The sequence below is a fragment of the Anoplophora glabripennis genome, unplaced genomic scaffold (assembly GCF_000390285.2).
Source record: "Anoplophora glabripennis isolate ALB-LARVAE unplaced genomic scaffold, Agla_2.0 scaffold280, whole genome shotgun sequence".
Classification (NCBI taxonomy): domain Eukaryota; kingdom Metazoa; phylum Arthropoda; class Insecta; order Coleoptera; family Cerambycidae; genus Anoplophora; species Anoplophora glabripennis.
In genome coordinates this window covers 639,408-667,391 of record NW_019416356.1, presented here as the reverse complement: position 1 = coordinate 667,391, position 27,984 = coordinate 639,408, and the positions used below count along the sequence as shown (strand labels likewise).

Genomic DNA, 27,984 nt, shown 5'->3' with positions numbered 1-27,984 from the left:
CAAGTCAGACAGAAATGCAATTATTGGTTTCTGTTTCTAATTAATACAGCTCTACTATGTTCAAAACTTACATTAGTTTTACATCAAAAATAAGATAATACTGTGTACTATCTATGGAAAAGTTTTGTTTCACAATTTCTACATTTTTTTTTCTCAGTTATGGGCAAAAAAAGAGCCGCACCGTCCATCTTCGCCATATAAATCTATGTTAAAATGAACAACTTTCAACAACTATATCTCAAAATCTAGATTCTAAAAAAATTTCAAAAAAATATGACGCACAGAGGGAGCACTGGGTAATACGCTATATAAATTTCAAGTACATCTGAGAATTTGAATAAACCCGATATAGGTACCTCCTAAAACGTGCCATGTTTACGATTCACACGTGGCGTTGTTGTGGAGCTAGAAACTTTCAAAGGTAACTTGATGGACAATGAACTTAATGGACTAAAATAATGTTGTATAATTAGAAATATCATTTTCAATGTTCGATATCTCGAAAACTGTTAAGTTTAGGTATCATGTATGTATCATGTGCTACATGAATTTTGTTTAGAATCGAGAACAATTATTGAAATATGGAATAATATGTAGGGTGTTAAATTAAAGAAAACGTTACTTTGTTTCGTCATAACTTTTTGACTGATCTTGTATACTTAAACAGCGACCTATAATTCCTTCTTATAACGTTTTATTATAGTGTATTTCAACTGTTATCCTAAAAACGAAATTGCCCTTATCGCAGCACTTGGGACAACGCCCAGTATACACCGCTGGTGGAAAGGCGTCGCGCCTCGCACATTTCCTCGCCTCCCACCTTCGAGCAAGACGGTCTTCGTGCCAAAACCGCGTCTTTCATTTACGAGCCGATCTTTCCACAAATTAAAGCGAATCTGCCCTCCCCGCCCCCCCGTGCCGCTGCAATTTTCCTCCGAAAACGGAAGCGGCCGCCTCGATTTTCAAACAAGGCATAACGGGACGATCGGACGGTGACGTGACGGGATTGCGTGTATATTCCATAATACGAATAGGGCGTCGCGACGCCCCAGTTGTGTCCATTTTTAGCCACGCGTTCAGTTTCAGATATAATCGGCTATCTTCGGCCCGAATGCAGCGCTGATTCATTTTGTCAGTTTTACATTTTAAGTTTAGTTTTACGATTTAGACTTTTTGCACTGGCATAATTATTTTTTGAGTAAGTACCGCTGCTGAGAAAATTAACGCAAAACACGCAAAAGCTGCTAGACGTGTGTGGTTGTTCTGTTTGTTACTCGCAAAAATAAAAACCTCTGCGTTTTGCCCGTAAACTCGCTTTTCCGAGGTGGGTTTTTCGCAAAGCGGCCGCCATTTTCGTTTGAAAACGCCGAGGTTTCCGCTTTGCCAAACGCTTTTTTCCAAAACGCTTTCAAATAACTTCAACCCAGTGTTAAAAATAGCGTAAGACTCTTAAAATACCTCTTCCTAAGTAGAGGAACAAATACCGAGTGTTGGCCTTTACGTAACACCCGACAAACTATGTATTATTATTAACCTGGCTGTTTCGCGTCTAACAACAATTTTATATGCGCAAATGTTTTGCGAAAACTACCATTCAGTGTACTTTGTTTATTGTTTATTTGTTTAAAAACGTGTCGCATTAAGAATGATAGTGTCCGACGGCAAGTTAGTACGTATTTTTGCTATTTATCGACGTGGCGTTTAATACCAAGAATGTATTTTTAATATACGGGGGCGGACGAAATATTTTCACTCAAATACTCTCCAACGCCTTGGCGATCTATCTATAATTTAAAATGTTCACCTCTATTGCTCTTTCAACATAGATTACGTAGAATATTTACAAAAAATAGGACCGTCATCGTTTTATATTTGAAAAATAATTTTTCATTATAAACAAAGTAATCTTTGAGCCAAATATCACAGACCAACAAAATTTAACTTTTTTTTGGAAGCAGAAACTTGGATATATATTTCCGAAGGATTTAGGTCGCTGAATGCGAATCTGGCAGCAGAATTGTTCTATCACGTCAGGTTTTTGACATATCCTAACCTAAAAGTGCAAAAAACACTGTTTTTCGTCATCTTTGAGGTTATGTAGTAATGCCGTCTATTCTTTTTCAAAAAACTAATACATTGAATCTAAAAGTACAAGGCTCCCTCCTTTGAATGTTGTTGAGTTTGCTCAAATATCTTTTTTTTTCGTTAAGATATCGCATGTTGAAATTTTTTAGTTTCTCAGTTTCTTAATATGCGAAAATCTACTAAGGATCCCTTAGACATCAAGCAGTCGATTGCAATTCAGGAACTTCATACCCATATGGTTTGTGGGTTTGGAGTTGGTGGGCTTGGGGTTTGTAAGTTTGGAGTTTGTAGGTTCGGGTATTGTGGGATTGTGGGTTTAAGGATTGTGGGTTTGGGGTTTGTGGGTTTGCGGATTTGGAGTTTGTGAGTTTGAGTTGGTATGTATTGAAGGTCTGAGTATGAAATTTCTGAACTGCAATCAACTGTTTGACGTCTAAGAGATCCTTAGTAGATTTTCGCATATTAAGAAACTGATAAACTTAGAAATATCAACATACAGTGTTTTTGCACTTTTAGGTTAGGATTTCTCGAAAATCTGACGTGATAGAGCAATTCTGCGGCCAGATTCGGATTCAGCGCACCAAAATCCTTCGAGAATGCATATTAGTGTGTCTGCTTCTCAACCCTTGTTGACCTGTGTAATTTATAAATGAAAATGTTTTAAATATCGTATTACAAGAATACTTTCGTTCCGCCACCTTTGTAAAAAAAAATCATATAAATTTTAACCAAACATTTAGCTCGTCAAAAGCAGAAATGTTCATTTAATATTTTTTCGTCAATCTCTTAGTTTTTAATTGTTTTTTTTTTAATTTTGACATTGTTACACGCCATTGGAACATAAATCAATAAACTTAGTATACGCATAAGTATATGTTTAAGTAAGTACATTTATCATGAAAATATTACACTGTAAAAAAATCGGTACGAGTGAAAGCAATAAAGGTACGGAGTGAGTTCATTGAGTGAGATTACTCAGTACATTTTCACTCAATATTGAGTATTTCGATTATTTTACTCATTTGTGATAATATTTGAATTAAAACTAAGTACTTTCACTTAAATATTTAAATATTTCCGCAGATCAACTCGTATTTGGTACACTTGTAGCTAAATCGGAGTAAATGTCTTCATTATTGAGTGTCCACACTCCATTCTATGGTTGTCGTGCGTTGTCTTTGTCTATTCCCATCGTCCTCATTAGATCATCTCGTGGCGTAGTGTATGGCGTGTAGTGCTTGACAAGTGTTCGTTAATCCAGTTATTTTGGTGAAAATTATGTTTAAATGCAGTGGTTTGATTACAATAATTAAAAACAACAATATATCGTGTCTCGATTAATATTTGGTTAAATAAACGGATAGTTAAATTGTTACCTACACTTAATTACGTATGTTTAACGTACAATATAGGTTATGGCAATATATTCCTCCGATCGGTTAACCAATTGCTTTAATTGAGACCTAAAAATAAATATTGTCTTATCACTTGATAGTTAGCAGAAACTCGGATTCGAGTAAAATTCACTCACTACTGTTGCAATAGTTTCATAACCTTTTAGTTGTACTCATACTAAAAGAGTGCAAAGTTTCACTCAAATGGATGTGGACAGAAATTGACGCATTGTTGAGTGAATTTGAGCGAATTTTTTCTTACAGTGTAAAGAGTTGTTGCTTTTCATGAGTTGTATATAATAATGTCTCCTGAAATATAGCTGTCCATTTCATTTTAGAAGTGGCCAAAGGGTGGGAGTAATTTTCAAAACAAATGACGATCGACCCATTTACTACCTTGGCGATATTAAAACTAAACAAACACTACCTGCGCGTACTTGAATTTTATCGTTAGGCGCTTGTAATTGATGGTTTTGCCAAATCGAAGTCTGTTACCGGCTATAAAGCTGCGGCAAATTACAAGGCCTTGTCATATGCAAGCATGTATAATAATTATATCTCGGTTATTTATAATCCTAGTGTGCGTTGTAAATCTATATTTATATCGATACCTAACAGCGCCGAACCGAAAAAAAGGCTTAGAAATTATAAGTAGGCGTATCGACAATGTATTATTCCGAAAATAAAAAATTTACAGAAAAGATATGCGGGGTATTTTAAAGGAAATAGAACACCCCACAGATAAAATACTATTTGTACCTTAATATATAAATTTACATATTTATTTATTGATATTCATAGGTTTTGTTTGATTTTTTTGTTATTCCATAGCAACGCCAGTATGAAGGACGCCACATAAATGACAATAATTTTGCACGAAGCAAGAGCTGTCACATTTCGTTTGACATAATTTTCATTTGTCTATTTTCATAGGACATAGCCTGCCTCGTTATGGAAACAATAATCTTTATTGGATATTTGGAATTAATAAAAAAAAAATGAAACAAATTTCAAAATAAAGCAAGTACTTTTTTAAAAACAAGCTTGGTATATAGTTTTACAACTTAATTTTGGCTTGGATTATATCAATGTTATTTGGAGAACAAAATAAAGGAGGATGTTCTAGCACAACCTCACCATTTTAGCAATAACTTGAAAACGAAAAAAGTTATCGACTTCCGGTTTGTGTATTTGTTTTCCTTAATAAATGGTCAATCAAATCATGAAAAAAACCTATATCGTTACATTTAATTTTTTTTAGTAAACGGAGACAATTCCAAAACTTGTCTGATTAGCGTCGGCGTCGTCTACCGTTGCGCAGGAAAATAACATTTTTATTCCCATATCATAAAAATAAATTTTATTAATAGTTCTTTAAAATGGGCCGTCGTTTCTTGAAATGGATTAAGGCATTTAGAAATTATGACAATTTAAAAATATCAAGATGGCCTCCTTCATACTGGCGTTGCTATGGTAATAACAAAAAAAAGTTCAAGCAAAACTTATGAAGAGTTTAACAGTGTATCTAAAAAGTGTGCTTTATATAAGCGATATTTCGAAAAATCGATAATTTTCTGTAACACTATAGCAGTTGCGCCCTCTAACGGTGAAGTTGCAAACTTGAAAATATTTTAAATCAACTTCTTTTGGTCGTATTTGTCAATATATTTTTTACCCCATACTCGTAGCACGTCTAGTTTCCTACGTACAACCTCTCCGTACCGTTAATGGATCACCCTGTATACCAGGTTATTTATTATTTATTATATTGGCAGTCAACATTTAATTAGTGAGTAATTTAAAAATATTAATTCACAGTCTGTTTGTAAACAAGCAACCTAGAACTTATTTATTGATAATTACTAAATGAACTAATTTCAATCACGATCATAAAAAATATTTTTAAAATGGTATTGTAAATAACGGTAACATGTGTCGCATTCATTATTTTCCTTATAAACAAAGTAGAAGGCCAAGGAAGTTACCACTCGTTTGTTTTGGTATATATTTTTTTATTATTTCACACGCTGACACATTTTGTTTTTGTGGGATAAACTTTGTTGGTTTGAGAAAACCAAATTAAAACAACTGAATATTTTAGCAGTCACATTCGGTCATATTTCCACATTTCAATTTATCCTCATAAATTTGTAGAATTGGTAGATATAATTGCATGTTTTTAGTCATTTTTTTAAATTTTTATCAAATTAAGTCAAATAATGTTCTTCGGCACCAGACATCTAGGTATGCAAAAGATATTCAACTTAACAGACAAGATTGATAACTGCTGATACTGCAGGAAGCTATTACTCCATGACATGTCGCACCTGGTATTATATCACACCACGCTAGTACTCATTAAACAATAACAAGTAATTATTCAAAATAAAATAGATATTTTTAAATAATTAATTAAAAAACACATACCTGGTATGTTTACATTCTCAAATAATGCAATCATCCAGGGACACATCCTTTATTCTTGCTTTCACCTTTAACAAAATTTGATTACGTAAAAAACAGCTACAACAAAAAGATCTTTTAAAAATCTTTTTGAGTAAAACATGTGAGACCTAATAATAGAATACGTGTATTTTTGGATGTACCCTCGTATATATCAACCATATCTATTCAATCAATTTATCGAAAAAGCTTGAAATAGCCTTCTGAGGTCAAACGCGAAGTCAATCTGTAAGTTATTTCGCAGTCAACAGTCCCGCGTTGCATATTTTGAAATTCATTAAGCACATTACGAATGACGCTGCAATAAATAACAGAGCCTATAAATAAAACTAATAGCAATACATATGTTGGAATAAAACTTAATAACGCCTCAGATTTATATACGAGGCGGAAAAGTTGGAGTTACTGAAAGCCTTCCGACTTTAAACAAGTATCCTCGTTGGAAAGTAATTAGAACTAAAGATGCGTTCAGACTATTGCTTTAGCGAAAGGAAAAGATTCTTTAGTCACTTCTTTTTTGCTGGTAGTGAAAATGGAACAATATTTTTCACTATTCTTTAACTAGTATTGCATATTTAGGTACTTTCTTTTTCTTGAATCATTTGTTAGTATAGTTGTTACGATGTCAATTGGAACTTGTAAATCTTAAAGCACGGGACCGTATGCACTTCTCCTGAAATTTCTTTCTATGCTTTGACCATGATATGTCTCGTAATTTATACTCGAATAGCAATTCGGCGAGTCCGGTATTGGTAAACCAGTCCGCCTGATATAGAATTGACGGCGGCGCGCTGGTCATCAAAGCAAACCTGTATTGGTCCACTAGGTCGTAAATATTTTTTTTGTATGGTACACGTTCACTTAGCTTTGCCGCTTTGCTAGTGCAGTGCAGAGCATTGCTTGGCGGTGTATGTTGTTGGTATAATATGTATTTATTAGCTGATATTATTATTTGTTCATAATGTAACCAGTAAAGGGTAATAGTTATTAAAATAAATGTTATATGTAATTATCTAGTAATTTAGCGTGGCTCTCTGGAGACTCTTTGAAGCGGAGGATAACGAAATATCTCGGGAAAATCCTCAAATAATGGAACCGATCGAAAGTATCGAAACAGAGTTTAAAAACAAAGATTTACACGTAAAAAGTCAATGTAAATATATTATATGAATGTTTAAAAATTGAAAATAGTGAACAATGTGATAAAAAAGTTAGGAAACGTATTAACGAATTAACTAAGATATCAAAAACGACAATTTGTCGCGTAATTAAATTAGGATTGATCACAGTACAAAGAGGAAATGGAAAAATACAAAATTAAAGAAAATTGACTATTTTACCAGATTTAATGCGGCGCATAATTTATAATATGTATAAAAAAAATAAAGTTCCTACTTTAAACATAATTCGAGATAAATTAAGCGATTATCCTGATTATAATTATAAATCCAATGGCATTTTTGAAAACTTAAATAAATTCTCTATAACGACCTATCATACTTTTCGAAGATAAAATATATATTTTTTTTTCATGAATTTGAAAAAGTGCAAAAATATTACGTTTTACGGTTTTTTACAAAATATACCGCTGATTTAGAAATATTGATGAAAAGACCAATGTTGAGAAACATTTTTATATCCGGTTCTTTGTTTATAATGTTTTTGAAAGAGTTAAAGAAACATGTTTATTGCTCTTAAACATTATGTAATCATTATCAAAATGAAAAAGAATAATTTTTCTCGACTTTTCCCACAATTTCTCATTAAATATCGTTTAAATTAAAAAAAAATCTATTTTTTTTAAATGCGCTAAATCTACAACGAATTTTTATTTAGATGACCAAATAGTAAATTTAATACCGCTCAAAATTATATGGTATACGAAACGAAAAATAAATAAAATATAATGTAAGTTAGTTTAATTATCAAATTATGTAGAGTGCAAAGTATTCATGTAGAGCTAAAATCAGGAAAAAGTGCAAAAAGTGCAAAAAATTGGAAAAATTGAAAGAAACTCGATACAGATATATTTTCCTGAAAATAAATTCATTGAAAAAGTGGGCAAATTAACGAACGACAAATAAGTATAGTATTTTATTTAAACTGTTAAAAAAATTATCAACTTTTCATGACTGAACAAAGAAAGAAAGAAAATATTAGTTCTCTATAACCTCAAAAAACAATATTCAATATTCAAGGTATATTTCAACTGGAGCTTTAACCAAATTTCCATATAAGCATTCCAAAAAAAAGTGACTTCAGAAAAAAATCATTATTTTATAAATTCACTTAAAAGAAGATATTCTTTGTCTGACTCTGAGTCAACTGAGCACATAACTGGTTGCTTTTGAATCTTCAGATTTCAAAGCAATACGCTCTTTATCGTCCTGAACATATTCAGGATATGTATTTTCCTCCAAAAACCGGAGATAGTTTGCTTGAATATTTTTTTAAGGTTATTTTTATTAAATATATAGTATTTAAAGAAAATAAATAGATAGTATTTATATTGGCAAACAAACTGGCTAGAGCTTCATATCCTGAAAGAAAAATTTTCCTAATTTGCCATATATTTCTGTTCCAATATCTAATTTTAGATAAAAAGAAACCTCTACACCAAAGAACGGTGCCAAAGTCTTTTGAGACATTGGGCCTATAAAATCCAAGTTAAAAAATTGTACTAAGTTATAGTACTTGGTCTAGTAAAGTCAATAACCCCCAAAATTGAGCGGATTCTAATTGTAAGATATTGGTTTTCAAAGCTGTTGAAGTTCAAAAATTACACTGACCCACAATTGAAAAAAGTCTTGTGTAAGGGATTAAACCATGGTATTTCCATGTACTTTGGTCCTCAAAACCGAATCTGACCTCACTTTGGCTCTACGCATCATGAATCTTTCAAATATTTCTAAAAAGGATTTTTGCTATAGATGATTACCACCCAACGTACTCTATAGTTTAAGACGTTTAATATCATTTAATAGCGCTCTAATGAACACCTCGTATTTATTAGTTATCTTCATCAGAATACTTTTGCAATACTGGCATCAGCGATAAATCTTCGGCGGGTCTTATTGTTTTCTTGGCCCATGTCCCAAATACCGAATAACTCCCATGTCATGACGTACGCATAACATCCTACCGTTCTTACATTGACAACAGTAGCCACGAATGGCTTCTGGACATGTCTTGTCTAAATCTATAACAATATACAGAAAATACAGTACGCTCCTAAAGTATGGAATAAAATCAGTAAAAACGAAACAAATTATTTTGGGAAAAATCCTGAAACAGGTCGAATTTTAATTTAAAAAATACATATTTTAACATTAAAGGCGGTTTTCAACCGTCATTTGTTTTCGAGTAATGACGTCATCGACATTTTTTTTAAATAGCAACCCCCTATTTTTTTTCTTGATTCTGAAAGATCGTTTCTTTGTCGATCCGACAGTATTTAAATGTTGCCATCTTACATGGGAAAGTTTTCGAGTGAATGACGATTGAATGTTAGAAAACGTTAATTGTATTCATTAAAAAAATAACAATTCCTATGTCAAGCAAATACATATGTTCGAATTGCCACCCACCGACTTCTTGACAATACGCAAGTCTATGTAGAAATTCTTCTTGCACATTATGAATTATTTCTGGGGTAACTCTGTGTATATCATCTATAATACAATTTTGGAGTTCTTCTAAATTATGTGGTCTATTAACGTACTTTGGACTTTAAGTAGCCCCATAAGAAATAGTCCAGGGGTGTAAGATCTGGGGATCTCGCGGGCCATTCTATCGGTCCTTGTCTGCCGATCCACCTCCTAGGAAAACAATTGTCCAGAAAATCTCGAACAGGGTGCGCATAGTATGGAGTTGCACCGTCTTGCTGAAACCATATGATGTCATCAGGAATATCAGGGTCATTATCGTTAGGAAAAATTACTGCAAGCGCTGGAACAAGTCATTTAGTAAAAACTCTAAATATCTTTCTCCTGTAAGGGTTCCTTCAAAGAAGAAAGGCCCTACTATTCTGTTGTCAACTATTCCAGCCCACACATTTAATTTCTGAAGGTGTTGGATATGTGTCTTTTCCTTCCAATGAGAATTTTCCCGACTCCAATACCTGAAAGTTTGACGGCTCACTGTACCATTGAGACAAAATGTGGCCTCGTCTGAAAAAAGTATTTGCCGGTGTAAATCTCTATTTACTTGACATAAATCAATCACAATTTTACAAAAGTGTAAGCGGCGGTCGGGATCGTCTTCATTGAGTTCCTGCACAAGTTGAATTTTGTAGGGATTATATTTTGCCTTCCTCAGGATATGTAGCACTGTGGTCTGACTAATTTCAGTGTTTAATGCAACCAATCGTGAAGTATTATGAGGATTATCTACCATACTTATCAAAATGTTCTGTTTGTGATCTTCACTAACGCTTGGACGTCCAGGTTTTGGACGTGTGGAATATCTACAACATTGCCAGTTTCTATAAATTTAGATTCTTACTGACTGTTGACGGCGATCTGGATGTTTTTCATTAAATAAATCACAAACTTCCTGCTGCGTTCTAGTCTTATCCCCGCATCCGATAAGAATTATAATTTCAATTCTTTGTGTGACAGTTAAATGTGCCATAACACTTTAAATTCAACAATAATTTTTATATCGCTTACAATACTTAGAAAGTCGGTATGAAAGTGATACTTTGTAAAGATTTACACCTACGTGATCCATAAAAAACTTCAGGTATTTCGAAAAACTAAATTTGATAACGTTTTGCTTTATTTTAATTGATTTGTATTTTCTAACATTCAATCGTCATTTACTCGAAAACTTTCCTATGTAAGATGGCAACATTTTAATACTGTCGGATCGACAATGAAACCATCTTTCAGAATCAAGAACAAAAATAGGGGGTTGCTATTTAAAAAAATGTCGATGACGTCATTGCTCGAAAACAAATAACGGTTGAAAATAGCCTTTATGGTAAAATATGTATTTTTTAAATTAAAAATCGACCTATTCGAGGATTTTTCCCAAAAAAAGTTTGTTTCGTTTTTACTGAATACAGGGTGTTAAAAAAGGATTGTAAAATATTTCAGGAGGTAATAGTATGAACCAAAATAAGCAGAAAAGTCTTAATAAACATGGGTCCGCAAAGTAACGGTTGCGGAGATATGGACCACTATTCGTTTTTCAAACATTTTATTTTATTAGGAATAAACCGACAAAGGAAGCTTTTAACAAACAAAAAACAAAGTTACAGAAGATGTTCAAAGTGCCCTCCGTCCATTTCCAAGCAGGCACGACATCTTCGTCTCAACGATATTCGAACTCTTTCGAAAACACCCTCCTTGGTTTGGATTTCTTGACACTTTTGATTAATCCGTAGCTGCAGCTCTTCCAGGCTATTTACAGGAGTACCATACACTAATGTCTTCAAATATCCCCAAACAAAGAAATCTAGAGGGTTCAGATCAGGCGATCTTGGAGGCCATAAAACAGGTCCGGCCCTTCCTACCCATCTATGTGGAAAAGTTTGGTGTAAATGCTCTCTAACGGCCATGGAAAAATGAGCTGGAGCACCATCATGCTGGAACCACATTTGTTGCCTCTGATTCAAAGGAATGTCTTCCAAAAACTCATACAGTGTGTTCTGCAGAAAGTTGAGGTAAGCAGCGCCTGTTAATCGGTTTGGTAAAACAACAGGACCTAGAAACCTGTCACCTACAATACCCATCCAAATGTTTAATGAAAAACGTGCCTGATGTCCAGATTCTATTAGAGCATGAGGATTTTCGTCGGCCCAAATATGCGTATTGTGAAAATTAAACACTCCATTTCTTGTGAACCCGGCCTCATCAGTAAAAAGAATGTTTGCAAGAAAACGAGGGTCTTCAGCATCATGACGTAGAAACCAGCGGCAAAAAACCAAACGTGCTTGATGATCATTTATTGGATTTAAGGCCTGTACTCGTTGCACATGGTATGGATAAAGCAGTTGCTCGTGAAGGATTCTCCAAACAAGAGGACCACTAATTCCTACCTCGGCTGATATTCTCCGCACACTCGTACCTGGATTCTGCTCTACCAGTGCTAGAATTTCTTCTTCTGCTCTAGGAGTGGATACCGACCTTGGTCTTCCGGATAAATGGCACTGTTTGCTCAAGGAACCGGTATCACGCAATCTTTGGTGAATTCTTCCAAACATGCGTTGTGAAGGAATCTGGCGATTTGGATAAGCGTCAACATAAAGACGTCGCGCTTCGGTGGCGTTCCCATTAGCACGACCATACATGAAATGCATGTCTGTTAATTCTGCGTTAGAGTAACCAGCCATAGCGAAAGAAAACTTGTGCACTGAGAACAACTGTCAAATACGTACTGTTTATTTCACTAAACATCAACCAACTATTATAAGAAAATACACAACGTTTTTGCAAAATAAAAAAAGGGGCTAAAAAACATAAAACATTCCATATCTCCGCATCCGTTACTTTGCGGACCCATGTTTATTGAGACTTTTCTGCTTATTTTGGTTCATACTATTACCTCCTTAAATATTTTACACTCTTTTTTTAACACCCTGTATAATTCCCCCTGCGGGAATTGCTCTTCCCTTATAGTGTGTACGTTCTGTTTTTCCTCTGTATTTCTGGAATGGCTCAATTGACATTAAAACTGAGGACATATTTGTAATCAGCATATCAGAAAATGTAGGAAGTACACTCTTCTAAGATAGACGTGTTGAGCCCAAAATTGGCACCTTCACTGAAATATCTTTAAAAATGATTATCTTAAAAAAAATAAACTTCACTCAGGGAAACTTTCTTTCAAATACCCCGTACAAGTTGGCAAGAATCTTGTTTGTAGTTGTTTGTTCGTTGTCGAGAAGTAATAAAGCTGTATACAATTTTTCAAATATAATTATATTTTGGTTTGTGGAAAGTGTTCGTTGACCTTGAACTAGCCTTATAACAAATTTTAACAGATCAATCGGCCTTCAAAAATTGAAAAACTGATACCAACACTTGTTTTCTACAAACAAATAATCGCTGCTAAGGTTACAGATGTGTTCACGATCCAACTGAATGCCCTGTACAAGTCTGGACGGTCGGCTTTCGAATATGGCAATGATTCTTCCATATATGTCTTTACAGCATATGTTGTACCCGTTGTGAGACCCGTAAATGTTACAGTACAGCTTCTTATAACGCGTAGTAGCTATATTTATCTATATTCTCTTGTTAAAATCAAAACATCTTACAGTACTTTTCACCTGTGCGATGATCATCTCGCGGTGGGCTTAGTTCGCGTGCCATTGTTTCTATCGGCCGGCTAGACGCGATAATATGCAATTTTGTAAAAAACGATAAAAATATCAAGGTTGTAATATCGTAAAAAGAAAAGTGAGCACCATATGGACGTAGGTACGTAAATTTTAGTTTCATTGCAGGAGAATGTTAACTATTTGCAAATTGTATCATACAGGGCGTTAAATGTGGAGATAATGCAGTGAAATTGAACTTCCTGTAGTTAACTAATAAGATACTTCCGATCATTGTTCCCGTTTCAAGGAATAACGTCGAATTACAGAAGTTATTTATACATAGTGGTCACTAATAGTGTAGTGGATCCTGAACATCACGACGACTATAACATGAAGTCTTGTGTTTCCATTTTGCGCGATAATTTAAGCAATATTATCTGTTTAGTAAGAATGATTGATTACGTATCGGTAATCCACATACATTCCTATTGTTTACTTTTCGTTTGTTGCTATAATGCCAAGGTAATCCATAACTAATCTACAAGAATTCATTTATCAAAACATTTTTTGAATATAAATAAACATTATGTGTTAGGTGTTCTATATCTAGAGCCATGAATAAAAGTGGCTAATTCAAGTACAATAAATTACTTCTAATTCTTTTGTTGTTGTTACTGTCTTATGATTAAAACATCATTTCAGAGATAATAAAACATTTCTAAAATAGTGATACAAAGCGTAAATGATTGCAAGCCACGTGACCAATAATTTTGCTTGGAAATGTAATTTTATTTTCTTCATGTTTGCAGTTAAATTTCGGTAAAATTAAAAATTATTAAAACAATAAGATTAAGGTTAGATTAAAACACAACGTTCTCTTTCAACGGCTGTGATGTGGCTTGTAATCATTTATGAAGGGACTGTATACAGAGTGCCCCACGGTTATCAACTTAGTTTCAGGCGTTGGCAGAAATTCGACCTTATTCTAATTGATTTCTTAAAATTCTTCGTAAAATGTGTCTACTAATTGGTGGTATATGAGGATATATCTCATTAAATACCATGCAAGTCCTATTTATTATCTTGTGATACTCTCCATGAATAAATTTAGAATGTCACCATTTGAATAAATGTTAACGTTTTCCATTCTTTAACAATAATAATACTCAAATAAACATTCACTGTATGTGTTAAATTGACAACAATAAACTAGTGATAGATTAGGTGCTTGTTTTGAAGTTCCAATAAAAATTTCACAGCCATCCTCGCAAGAAATAATGCGATATCCGTTGACTGCACCAGAAAAACCAGGAACCATTATACCATTCGAAAGAGAACAAAATTATTCATCAGGTTGCGCAAAAATATACAAGGTGTTCCATTTAAAAAAAATAATTTAAGATGGTTTAAAGTTGACTAAATTCGGCATTAATTTCTACCACCCTGTATGAAATTAAGTCATTTTGAAATTATGGCAGGGAAGCTTAAAGTTTTAGTTATGTCTCCTATAAATTTTATATCCCTAACTTTATTATTAGAAAATACACATCTTTTTAATTAGGCAGTTTTATTAATTTTTTATTTGAAAAAAATTAAATATATCAAAAACCTAATAATTGACGTAGAATCCAAAATTGCAATATACAGGGTGTTCAATTTAAAATTACGAAGATGACGTCAACTTCCGGTATAACCGGAAGCGTTAGGTGAACGCCATTATTTTAATTGAAAAGGGCATGCCCGAAAACGCTATTGCCCAAATTTTCAAACAAAATCGAAGATACCCTGTATAATACCGCAAATGAGCATTTTACGACCATTATTGGTGTAAGACAATCGTAAAAAAACAATTGACAAAATAACATTTAAAAACTTTATGACGCCAATATAATCCTCAGAAAGAATAACAACCAATTCTAATAAAATGTCGAAATAGCGAGATCTTTCTATAGTAGCTGTTTTTACTTGTTGGTTTTATCACCGGCGTTCTTAAGGCTGCTATACACAATCATGCAAGTCGGCCAAGTTGGCTTGTACCAATCCAAGTCGACCGACTTGCATACGTATGTGTACCTGAAATCGGGGTTTGAATATACTCTTTTAGTGTGACGTCACATATTTAGGCAACCCGCAACGAATTCTCATAGTTGTACAGACCGAATCTGACCCTTGTGTACTATTTACATAGATACTATAATAATGAACAACTTCAAATTATTATTTTTTACATAGATTTGGAAGTATTTAAGAATAACCAACATGTGCTTCGTAAAATAGATACACTAATGTGCTTAAAAATATATAAAAGAATGTTCCTATATTTAAATAAAGTAAAAATTTAACATTAGCCGTATTATTCCTAATGCTCATGCTCGGAAAAAATCGCCTCATACGCAGGTAAGATCTTGATATGTTATCGCTGTCATCATTAGCATATTTTCTCTTGTTTTGTTTAATCTTGACATTTTTTAGTTCTACTAAGTATTTTTATTGATTTTCTTGGTGTTGTACTATGTCATTATGTTTATTGAGTGTTTTTTTCTTCAAGTGGTTTATTATAGACGTACTCTTAACCATAACCAGACTTTCTTTGAATGATATCCTGTTGCGAGGCTATTTCACTTACATGAAATTATCTTTAGTGCGCGTGCTCAGTAACATTGATATAATTTTAATTTATTAATTACTATAAAAGTCAATATTATTCTATAAATTTAAATATACTTACAAATTCTATAATTCTATTAGTTTGTCATTTGGGGTTTCAAACTTCTTAAATATTTCTAATATTGCCAGAATATCGCAATATTTAAGGTCATGGCAAAGAAGCCATTTTTTTGCACTTATGTCCAAAGTATTTAAGGTTGAAAATCGACCTAGTAAAATATTGGTCTTTTCAATAGCAAGTTGAAATGTGTGTATGCCAATCTGATCAAGTCGGCCGATTTTATTCGGAAACAATTGAATAGTCACGTGTTTGCAATTCAATCACGAGGTTCCAGTCGCAATTCTTCCAATAAATTTACATGCGAAAACAATTTCCGTTTTTTAAGCCAATCTTCTGTCCACTGTGATCGTTTTTTATACCTTTTTTAAATGCAATGCAACTGCTATTGCAATTAAAATATCGTCCGAGACCATATCATAAACGGTTCTCTCGCACGTTCTTGTTAGAAAAGTCGTCTCCAAAAGTCTATGTGATGTGCAAACCAAGCACTTGTACAAGGCAACTTGGCTGACTTGCATGAGTGTGTGTAGCAGCCTTTAGAACAACAAAAATACAATAATATGTCCTTTGAAAGACTGCATTATTTAAAACTTTCTACTGTACTTTATACTGTTGTATTGCTCACTGTTTTTGTTTCTTATAATTCTTGTATAGAGTTCATAGCTTTATATAGAGCTTTCATAAAAGATTACAAGTCACGTGCCCGCCGAGCTTATGCAACCAACATTGCACGATTGGTACCGTCAACTAAAAATCTCTAAATCGTAGCGTAATCAGTGGTAATGATTTGTTTACAATGAACCATTGCGTCTAAGCTCGAGATAATGCGATCATCGATTGGTTGAAAAAAATTACACCAACCTTCAGCCATAAAAAAATAATAGCTTTTAGAGATATCCAAGGTGAACCTCGCAATTTAGAACACCCCGTACACAACCAGAGTTTATTACAGCACTAATCGCACTCCGTAAGACACTTGTCGAGACCATAAACTTCCAAGACGGCTTTAATTCCACCCCACTTTGGAGTCGCGGGACTGATAAGTGTCGGTCTAGACGTAGTTGTTGTTAAAGGCCATTTTTATTATGGCCGTGTTGCGCCTGTTGACCTCTCAGACTCGATGGTGGACACGAATTTCGATTTATCCCGTTGGTAGCGTCAATCAATTTAGCAATTTTATGGGTCTGTGATTCGCGACAAACGGCGTGATTATTTTTTATTGGCGAAATTGAGTTATCAGAGGACGGCGCTAGCCTCAATTGAAAATGACTGTAAGAAATCGCAGTAGGCTCGGTACTCGCATCAGTCTCATGCGTCGTGTACAGAGTCTCCCGAAATTAACGTCAATAACTTCTCTGCGGACGACATGCCCCGAACAACATTGAAATCTAAATGTTATTAACCGAAAAACGCATGCCTACCTGAGATTTTAGAAACTTATTAAATAATGCATTATTTCAAAGAAATATCTTATTCTTCTTATAATATCACCTTTAACAAAGATCGACACGTATTATCTCCATGATCTCAGCTACTTCTGCATTTAAAGGATTGTGTTTCAAGTGCTCTAATTGAAAATGGAATTTATAAATATACAAACAAAACAAAAAATGTCACAAGGTTGACATGTATCCCGCAGAGTAGTTCTCTCCAATGCTAAAGAACGACATCAAAGAGAATGTAGGGTGAAATTTTTCGTAAAATCCTTATAGTTTCTGAGAAAAAAATTATTGAAGTTGTATTATTTTCAACCGTTACATCGTTGAGCTACTGTAATCTTTAGTGCCATTCTCTCTCTCTCTCTCTCTCTCTCTCTCTCTCTCTCTCTCTCTCTACGTGGCCCCAGGCGATTCCGAATACTAAATCCGATTTTAGTATTAACGTTTTTACGATAGTGTTTACATTAGTTTTTTCAAGTGACAAAAATGGCTTACGAAAGCGAAAAAGCGAACATTTGTATTATGGTGAAGCATTTGTGTTATGGTGAAGCAAGACAACATTTATGTTAGTTTGTTAACCAAGTTAAGACGGGCCCAAAAGTTTTTACACGTCGGTAGTCAAAATTGTGAACAGTTGTAACGTTAGGTATATTAAGTTATTTTGTTAATTAAAACCACAAATTAATTAGTTATAACAATAGCGACAAAAAGAGTTGAATTTGCTCACATAAATTAGTTGTTATAAAATTTTATTTATTTCTTTCCTTGGGGAAGAAATGTTTTAAATTTTTTGACCGTTCACTTTTTATTACTCTTTTTTTATTACTCAGGTTTTACTGTGGACCAGTTTCCAGTACCGTGCAAAAGTGTATTTTTAAATCATTTTCAAACTTCCGTTTTTAAATTTTATTTACAAAATTGTATTTAAAAGAATCCTCTGTGCAGGGCGTCTCAAACTCGATATAGTCTAGAAGCCAGATAGGGTTCCGTGGCCAGTCAGAGTACCACGGCTGCAAACAACTCCTCCTGAACCCAAAAAACTTGGTGGCAAAACTTGAAAGTGGTCAGTTTGTTATTAACAAATTAAATGTTTAAATGGCTGTAAAAAGTTTATTTTTATAGCTAGTACAATTTTTTATGCGTTAATAGTTATCTTATCAACTTATATTTTTTTGAAAATGAAAAAAAAGATTTATTATTATTATTTATTTAATTAAAAAGCTATTGCAAATTTAGTGCAAATAGCTTACATTTTCCGTGTTCGCGCGCACCAATTTTATCATTATCTCTGGTTCTATTGGACGGATTGACACGTACGACATCTCATTTGAAAGCTTGAACTTTATTTTACAAGATAGTTATTATTAGCTTTTCTTTATCAGAACCCACGAAGAGACGCGTGTATGTCGAGAGCGATGTATGCACGCTCAATCGAAAGCTCAGTGCAAGAGCGCGACGTTTACAAACTTTTATTATTAAGAAGTCACAAAGACTAAATAATAAAAAGCATTAACAGTTGATTTAATTATAGGTATTTATAAGATTTACATAAATAATAACAACAATTGTTTAGACTTTAATTAATTTATTTCTTTTTTAATAATGGGCTCATTATAGACATTTTTGCAGGTGCAATAGCAAAATGAGCAACATTTAATTTCAAGGCATTAATAAAATTAATCATATAACCAGAACCGGTAGTTTAAATATTTAAAAATGTGATGTTTCATTTTATAGATTATTCAGAAACCACTATCGAAGCAAATATTAAAATGGCAGAATAATATTTAGTTAAAGTCGTAAAGAAAGGTACAACCTGTAAGAAATTTAATGACCTACGAGTATGGTCTTATCATTCAAAAAAAAATACAATTATTGCTTCCTTTACCAGATGAACTCATCACTAATTGCACATTTCAAAGTATGTTCTACAAGATCATGTGTTTGTGTGGCTGCAGAAATTAAATGTTGCTCATTTTGCTATTGCACCTGCAAAAATGTCTATAATGAGCCCATTATTAAAAAAGAAATTAATTAATTAAAATCTAAACAATTGTTGTTATTATTTATGTAAATCTTATAAATATCAGTAATTAAATCAACTGTTAATGCTTTTTATTATTTAGTCTTTGTGACTTCTTAATAATAAAAGTTTGTAACACGTCGCGCTCTTGCACTGAGCTTTCGATTGAGCGCGCATACATCGCTCTCGACATACACGCGTCTCTTCATGGGTTTTGATAAAGAAAAACTAATAATAACTATCTTGTAAAATAAATTTCAAGCTTTCAAATGAGATGTCGTACGTGTCAATCCGTCCCATAGAACCAGAGATATGATAAAATTGGTGCGAGCGGACACGGAAAAATGTTTTATTGGATAAGTTATGAATCAGCCTGTATATTAACAATATTGCAGGAAACAACTACTCTCCGGACTAAAGCCCCGTCCAGCATTAAATGAAACTCGTAATATCTAGCAAACATCTTATTGTATGTTTCAGATTTTACGTGATTCGAATTAGCGATACTAATTTTTAATTCGGTTTAAATGAATCCAACAAAAAAAAATGAGTAGCGACAAACATATTGTTTAATGGAAAAGAAAATACTAAGGAAAGTTCGAAAATCCGGGACATTTTAAAGCGTAATTTCTTTAAGTATGTAATAAAATTGACCGTTCTTGAACAACTTGGCACGACGAGGAAACTCTTAAATTTAGATAATAAAAAAAAATGTGACAAAATTCATGCACGCCTGATAAATGCCCGGCGACCCAAAAAATGAAGACGCTTCTTTTCGCATCGCTCTGACACAGTTGGCTTTGAATTTAGGAAGCTAATAGCGCTGTAAACCAGACGTAAATATAGCATTTCCAAGTAATTATACAGAAACGACTCCATTTAGCTCGCGTCTGGACCACTTAACTTGTCTAGTACCGTTTATTTTATCGGTAGCTCCTAATATTTTACTAATCGAAAACATTTCGCGGATCAAAGGAGGCCTCGGGATTGACTGATGTCGGTGGGTGATTCACATGCAGGTTGGTGATCTTTCGGATTGGTGCTGTATGCGATATTTAGGTTGCGTATTAATAGATGTTGTAATCTATGGTCTGAAAAACGACAGGAACAAATCATGTGCAGTCTCTCTTTTAACAATCGGATGTTGGTTTAAAAATATAATAACGTGTCTGCTATGTAATTTCTCAAGGAATATGTGGAACAGGTACATTTGAAATAAAAAAAAAACGGTGTAAATAAAGAAGTCGCATCGCAAGACTTTATTACTTAGAAAAGTGGATCACATAAAACCGTATAAAATTTATTTTATTTGCTCCCACTATAGTAAATAGACACTGTTTTTAAGTGGATTTTACCGTAGAAGTGGAAGTTGCTATGAACAACGGGAGGTTGTAACATCTACCTGTTTGATAGCGCATAATCGTCTGATAAAAAATACTTACCCTCTTTTAATTACAGACCTTCAAAAAATCTTGAAGGTCTGTACTTAAAAATCTTGAAAATTTTTTGAAGACCCTAATTGCGTAAAGAAACATTGGTCAAAATTCAAAACAGCTACCCCTGAAATATCGCCCATTCCTTTTCAAATTCAGAATAGAACCTAGTTGACTGTGGAACAGTCAATTACATTTTTCTCAAAAACCGTGCATTTTCAGCAATTTTATATATTTTTCGATTAAAAAGAAATTTTACCTTCATACACATGTAAGAGACATTATAAAAAACCAAACCTCAAAAAGTTATGTCCTAAGGTGCTACTTAGTTAAGTTAACTAAGATATTTCTTCGATTCTTATCACTTAATGTTTATTTTCGTCAATAATAATTCTAGTATAACGATGGAAGACATCAAGAAATAAGAATTTACTAATTTTTATCTTTTGTATCAGTTGCCTTTTTCCCTCAGTATATTAAAATCAGAGATGATTTATCACTTCTATATTTACTTCTGTTTTCTTCATGAAACATTGTCTTCATGAAGATAATCTTTTGGCCAATACGTTTTGTGCTGACTATACAGAGTGGGATGTTTAACTGGAACAAATTCGGTAACTTAATAAATATAGGTTTGTCGCAAAATTCCTGAAACACGTCAATTTTTATATTTAATGGCGCATATTACAAAGAGGTTTGTTTATTTTTTTAATTATGTATGGGTTGAAGCAACCCCCAACTTTTTTTTTAAATGGAAGGGTAGGTTGATAAATTGCAAATACATTATTATATATTTTGTTACTTTTTATAAGCAATCTGTCGGAAAAAAACAAAATAATGTTTACTGAAACTAATGTAACGCAAAAAATTTTCAAAGTGCTATCCACCTTGTTGCTGTGATATTCTAATCGATAATAAAAAGCATTCCGAACATTTTGTAACATTTCCGACATTACTTGCCTAATGTCATCCCTGATTCTTTGTTGAAATCGTCGATGTCGTTAGGTTAGTAGCATAAACCTTGCTTTTTAGATATCCCAATAAAAAAATTTAATGGGGTAAGGTCTGCTGATCTTGCTGGCCACTCAATTAGGTCCCTTCTTCCAATCCACCTATTCGGAAATACTTCCTTGAATTAGGTGCGTACATTTTGAGCAAAATGTGGTGGTGTCCCATCTTGTTGAAACCATATCCATTGTTCAAATAAATCGAGATGCAAATTATTGGGGAATACAACCGCTAAAGCAGGAACCAGTTTATCTAAAACAGCACCCATTCCAGAGCAATTTGCCCACCATCGATAGAAGCTATAATTCAGTAGCAAAATTGTACAATCAGGATCATCTTCGTTAAGCTCGTGCAAGTTTTGCATCTTATAAGGGTGCCTTTTGGCTTCTTTTAGAATTTTTAAAACGCTTGTGTGGCCAACACCCTCAACGCGACCTATTTGCCTAGCTGGAGTAAAAGGATTTTCTTCAACTTCCAACAATATGTTCAACTGGGTTTATTACTCGATTTTTAAAGGCCTTTGTCGAAGAACATCCGTCACGTGGCCCAACTCCCGATATTGAGTTTCGATTTTGTTAATCGTACTTCGATTAATTGGAGGCATTTCTGGATGAATTTCGCGCAAACAAACGAGTAACTTCAGCATGTGTTCGACTTCTGTCCCCATATCCGATCACCATTAAAATTTCGATACGATGCGTCTCATAAATAGGGCATTTTATTATTTTTAATTTTTAATTTACTTACACGTTAAAATGCAAACAAGTTAAAAACCCCCACATAATTAAAAAATAGACAAACCTCTTTGATACGCCCCATTAAAAATATAAATTGACCTGTTTCAGGAACAAACCTTTATTTATTTGTTACAGAAATTGTTCCAGTTAAACTGTTCACTCTGTATATAATTTTCTGTCGCATACCATTTTACTAGAACAAGTAAGAAACTACCCATGCACCTGTTGTGCGTTTTTTGTTGTTGATACTTATGCCAGAGCGTTAATAACACTGCATTAAATTATGCTAATAAACTTCCTGAAAATAGTAGCGACATCCCGAAATAGATAGTTCGTTAGATCATAAACTATAAATACACCTGAATTCATGCAGTTGTTCCATAGTTATCAAAGATATTACCGACAGGTTCGTGGAGACACTTCTGTAATCGTATTTAAAGCAAAAAAAACAAATTCAGAGCTTCCTAAATAATTTCTTTTTAATTTTCTTTAGAATTGAATCTACAAAAAACAAATCACGAAAAAAGCTTCATGTGATTATTCCGTTCTTCTTTTTGCTGATCCATGATATTCTAAGTTGTACTACAGTCCTTAAAAAAAACGCAAAATCTGTAATTATCCCAAAGAATGCACAGCACACACCCTCGATTCTGTCGTTGCTGTCACCTTAATCTATTTTAGCGTTTCCTTGCTCTGGATTCGATCTTCGATCTATTTTTTAAACGTCCAGGCAACGCCGCTGAGTCATATCATATCCTCATAATTATTTCGGGAAACGAAAATAAACATTGCAATTTCTCTCCTGCTGGTAATCGTTGTGATCCGCGAAATAAAACAATCTGACATATCCAAGTACCCGTGTGATCATCTTTAAGTCTGTCACCACTATTGTAAAACTTTTACTAGATTTAAAAAGTTGGGTATTTAACATTCCTCGCAATATTAGGTAAAAAAAATAGATACTTCCGTATATTTGTACAGGGTGTTTCAGGATTAATTTACCAAATGAAGATGATGAAAATAAAAAAAAATTATGAGGGAATGTCTGAAACGCATCGTTCTCGAGATAGAGTGCAATGAAATGTGAAGAAAATCATAGTTTCCAAAATATATCTAATAAGATATTTTTTTTATTGTCTGCAAACCGAACCTGTTCGTTCAAATTTTAATAATATTTACGCAGTTGTTTCATTCGGGACGTTCTTTCTACACATAATTTGCGCACAATCTCAGCTACACACTCTCCGTACTTGTAATGAATTTTCACAATTTTCACTCGCTCATTCGTTGTATAGCGCTCCATTTTGTCTAACCGGAATAAAAATGGCGCACAATTCAAAAAATGCCCTTTATAAATATATTAACCATATTCAAAAAACGAAGAGAACTAAAAAATTCAACACCACTTACCTATCTTAAATTAGATCACTAATTTTAATTTCCCTTTATTCCAAAATTGGAAAATTTTCTAGTTCAATGAATCTAAAACAATTCTAGAATAATTTAAATATTTGTCAATAGCAATGTATATTTTAAAACGGTATTTCCATATAATAAATTTTGTGAAATGAGTAAAATAAACTTTAAATTTATAGAAATGTTTGATGTAAATTAAAAAAAAGGAATAACTTGAATATAATTCCTATTTCGAACAAAATTAAAGAGATCTTTTTTCTTCGTCATGCACACCACATAGAATTAAAAACAGTGATCGAATTACCAAACTAGGTATCCAGAAGTCGATTTTTTTTTGGGTTTTTAGTGACAGTGACTCCCCGTATCTCCGCCACTGGATGTGGGTTTGAATATCTAAATTCAACGAATTTATACCTCTAATTAGATAAGTCACTAACCCAAGTTTTATCACTTTACGTCACACATCTTCAGAGGTAATTGAGAAAATGTGATTTTTTATTCAAGTTCGTTCCTTTGTAAGACCACAGACAAAATAGCTATAGCGATAAGCTATATTGTCTGTGGTAAGACTTTTCTTATTTTCACCACCAAAATTCAAATTTTAAGCTGGACCAAATCGAAAACACCCTGTATAAAATATTTTATTCAGCTTTATAATAATATTTTAAAAACTACACTTCTTTAAAACCAAAACCAATGTCTGGCTCAAGATAGAGTATGATAGACTATAGACAGACGCATTAAACAATTTTTTATACAGTGTGAGTTTTCTTTCGATGTTTAGTGTAGGGATCTGGGAAAGTAGCAGAGATACAAAAAAAGTTTAAATGCGGAAAGATGTGCAGTTTTATGATCCTTATTAAATGTTACTTCTATTTAAAAAAAAAATGTCATGGCTGACTAGATACATATTTGGAAAAATTCGAATTTGGTCAATTCCTTCAGAAGCGTGTAGGTCCGTTGCTATTTATTTTACAAAAAAATTTTAAATTACAAAGTTTCAGGTTTTTGCAGTGTTAATAAGACAGTGTGATCAAATTGTTCGTGTGCACTTTCGTTTTCAAGTTTTCAAGCTATGAGCTATAAAAAAATTAATTTTTTTATGCTTTCCAACGAGATAATATTTGGTATGGTTATTTTGAAAAATGGGAGAACTACAGCCTATGGTTTACAATAAAAAAACTTGAAGTTTATTCTATAACTTGAAAACGAACGTGCACACGAACAATTAGATCACACTGTTTTATTAATACTGCAAAAACCTGAAACTTTGTAATTAATTTTTTTTTTAAATAAATAGCAACGGAGCTACACGCATCTGAAGAAATTGGCAGAATTCGGATTTTTCCACATATCTAGTCAGCCATGACTTTTTATCAAAAAATAAAAGTAGCATTTAATAAGGATCATAAAACTGCATATCTTTCCTCATTTAAGCTCTTTTATATCTCTACTACGCTACTTTCCCAGCTGCCTACACTGTACATCGAAAAAAACTCACCCTGTATAATTATCAAGTATTTTTTATAGGAAAATTACATATAAAAAACTTTTACGGTCTTCTTGAAAATAATTAAAATTAGACTGAAACATGTCATAAAAAAACATGCCAAATCATATCCTGTGGTTTCTGTTATGATTTATCCAAACATTTGCATACAAATAAATTTTTGTATGAGTAATGCCGCAGCTAAACTGGTGCATAACACCGAGCAAGTACACAAAGAATCTTATTTTTGCTACGCCCACATTTACCGCCGCTAAGTCGAGTATACAACATCTTTGAGTCATTTGTAACAAAGCGCGGCGAAATTTGAAACTTTCTTTTTATTACTGAAACAAATGAATCTCGAATTCCAGTAAGTAATGATTAGTCATTTCAGTGGCGGCTGGTGACATTGTGAATAGGTGAGGCCTGTGGTTGTTTTACTAATTGGGCAACAAAGAACAAAAAAAATGCCGCTTGCAAAAATTTTTAAATTTTCAAGGTCAAACGACTAAATGAATCTAGAAATTTTTCATTGCATTTACAAAATATTATCGAAATTCACGAGGATTTTCATTCAGATTTTATAAAAAATAGAAATCTTCACGCAACTATTTGGTTATTTTATTAATCTGCTCTCAAATAATCATAAATAAACAATTAAATAACATCAGAACTTAAAAAATTTTATTTTCAACAAAATCAATAGAAAAAAAAGCAAAATGATATACATATTTACCTAATAATTAAAAAAATTGTTTCTACTTGGTTTAAGAATATTAAAGAACATGAAAAAACAAAAACAAATTTTCATAAGGTACAGTCAACTTCCCTATTTACATAAAAAACACCGCCGCCAGCTTTTCGTTTGCCTCCACTTTTAACAAACTATTTTAAAAACATTGACTTTTTATATAACAGATCTTTTAAATTTGCAAATTTTCAAAAAATTGAGGATCAGCACTACTCGTAAGACTTTGTAATAGTTCTTCTATCGCCATAAGTTGTTTAAGCGCTCTTGTCTCATCATATTTCTTAATGCGCTTAAGACACGAAATGTTTCTTTCTACTGAGAAAATTGATGAAATTGAGTAGCAGGAATTGTTCAAACTAGGCGAAACAATTTGTATGTTTCCGAAAATATGTACCATTTTAAATTCCTTGTATAATACTTCTACCCTTTTTTGAACTTCTAAATCACGAAATTGTACGTCTATTTACAAAATATTAAATTCGTTTTTCAACCTACATATTTATTTCAAAAACAATTGGATACATGTGTAATAAACATTCAAATGATTTGGGAAATTTGTTTGCATATTCCGGAAATTTTGAGGAATCTACTAAGCAAGAAAATTTAAATTATGTAAATTCCCAAAACGGACACTTAATTGAATATTTTTCGCATAATTTTTAATTTTCTTCGTTCCGCATAGTCATTGATAAATTATTATCATACCAAGAAGATTGAAATATTCGCGAACTTTCCCGACCTCTTCTCTCTTCGTTAAAAATTGCCGTTATTTTTGGTGTTGGCCGACTAACAAAGTTTGTAGTTTTTCTACTTCATTACGTCTTGAAAAAGGCGTTTCAAGCAGAGATAAAACAATATTGTGTGCGGGAGTCATTATTACCTATGTATATCAATAATATAATATCTATTATACAGGGTGTTAAAAAAAGAGTGTAAAATATTTAAGGAGGTAATAGTATGAACCAAAATAAACAGAAAAGTCTCAATAAACATGGGTCCGCAAAGTAACGGTTGCGGAGATATGGAATGTTTTATGTTTTTTAGCCCCTTTTTTTATTTTGCAAAAACGTTGTGTATTTTCTTAGTTGGTTGATGTTTAGTGAAATAAACAGTACGTATTTGACAGTTGTTCTCAGTGCACAAGTTTTCTTTCGCTATGGCTGGTTACTCTAACGCAGAATTAACAGACATGCATTTCATGTATGGTCGTGCTAATGGGAACGCCACCGAAGCGCGACGTCTTTATGTTGACGCTTATCCAAATCGCCAGATTCCTTCACAACGCATGTTTGGAAGAATTCACCAAAGATTGCGTGATACCGGTTCCTTGAGCAAACAGTGCCATTTATCCGGAAGACCAAGGTCGGTATCCACTCCTAGAGCAGAAGAAGAAATTCTAGCACTGGTAGAGCAGAATCCAGGTACGAGTGTGCGGAGAATATCAGCCGAGGTAGGAATTAGTGGTCCTCTTGTTTGGAGAATCCTTCACGAGCAACTGCTTTATCCATACCATGTGCAACGAGTACAGGCCTTAAATCCAATAAATGATCATCAAGCACGTTTGGTTTTTTGCCGCTGGTTTCTACGTCATGATGCTGAAGACCCTCGTTTTCTTGCAAACATTCTTTTTACTGATGAGGCCGGGTTCACAAGAAATGGAGTGTTTAATTTTCACAATACGCATATTTGGGCCGACGAAAATCCTCATGCTCTAATAGAATCTGGACATCAGGCACGTTTTTCATTAAACA

At 33.3% G+C, this 27,984-nt stretch overlaps 1 protein-coding gene across 2 annotated transcripts in view; it reads left to right on the top strand.

Annotated features, from left to right (window-relative positions):
* Positions 1-1,098: 1,098 nt before the first annotated feature.
* LOC108910700 (putative mediator of RNA polymerase II transcription subunit 26) overlaps positions 1,099-27,984 on the top strand; it is a 70,783-nt gene continuing 43,897 nt past the window's right edge. For both annotated transcript variants that reach the window (XM_018715400.1, XM_018715399.1), the window contains exon 1: positions 1,099-1,198. The gene's annotated coding sequence lies outside the window, so the exon portion shown is untranslated. The remainder of the gene's footprint in view (positions 1,199-27,984) is intronic.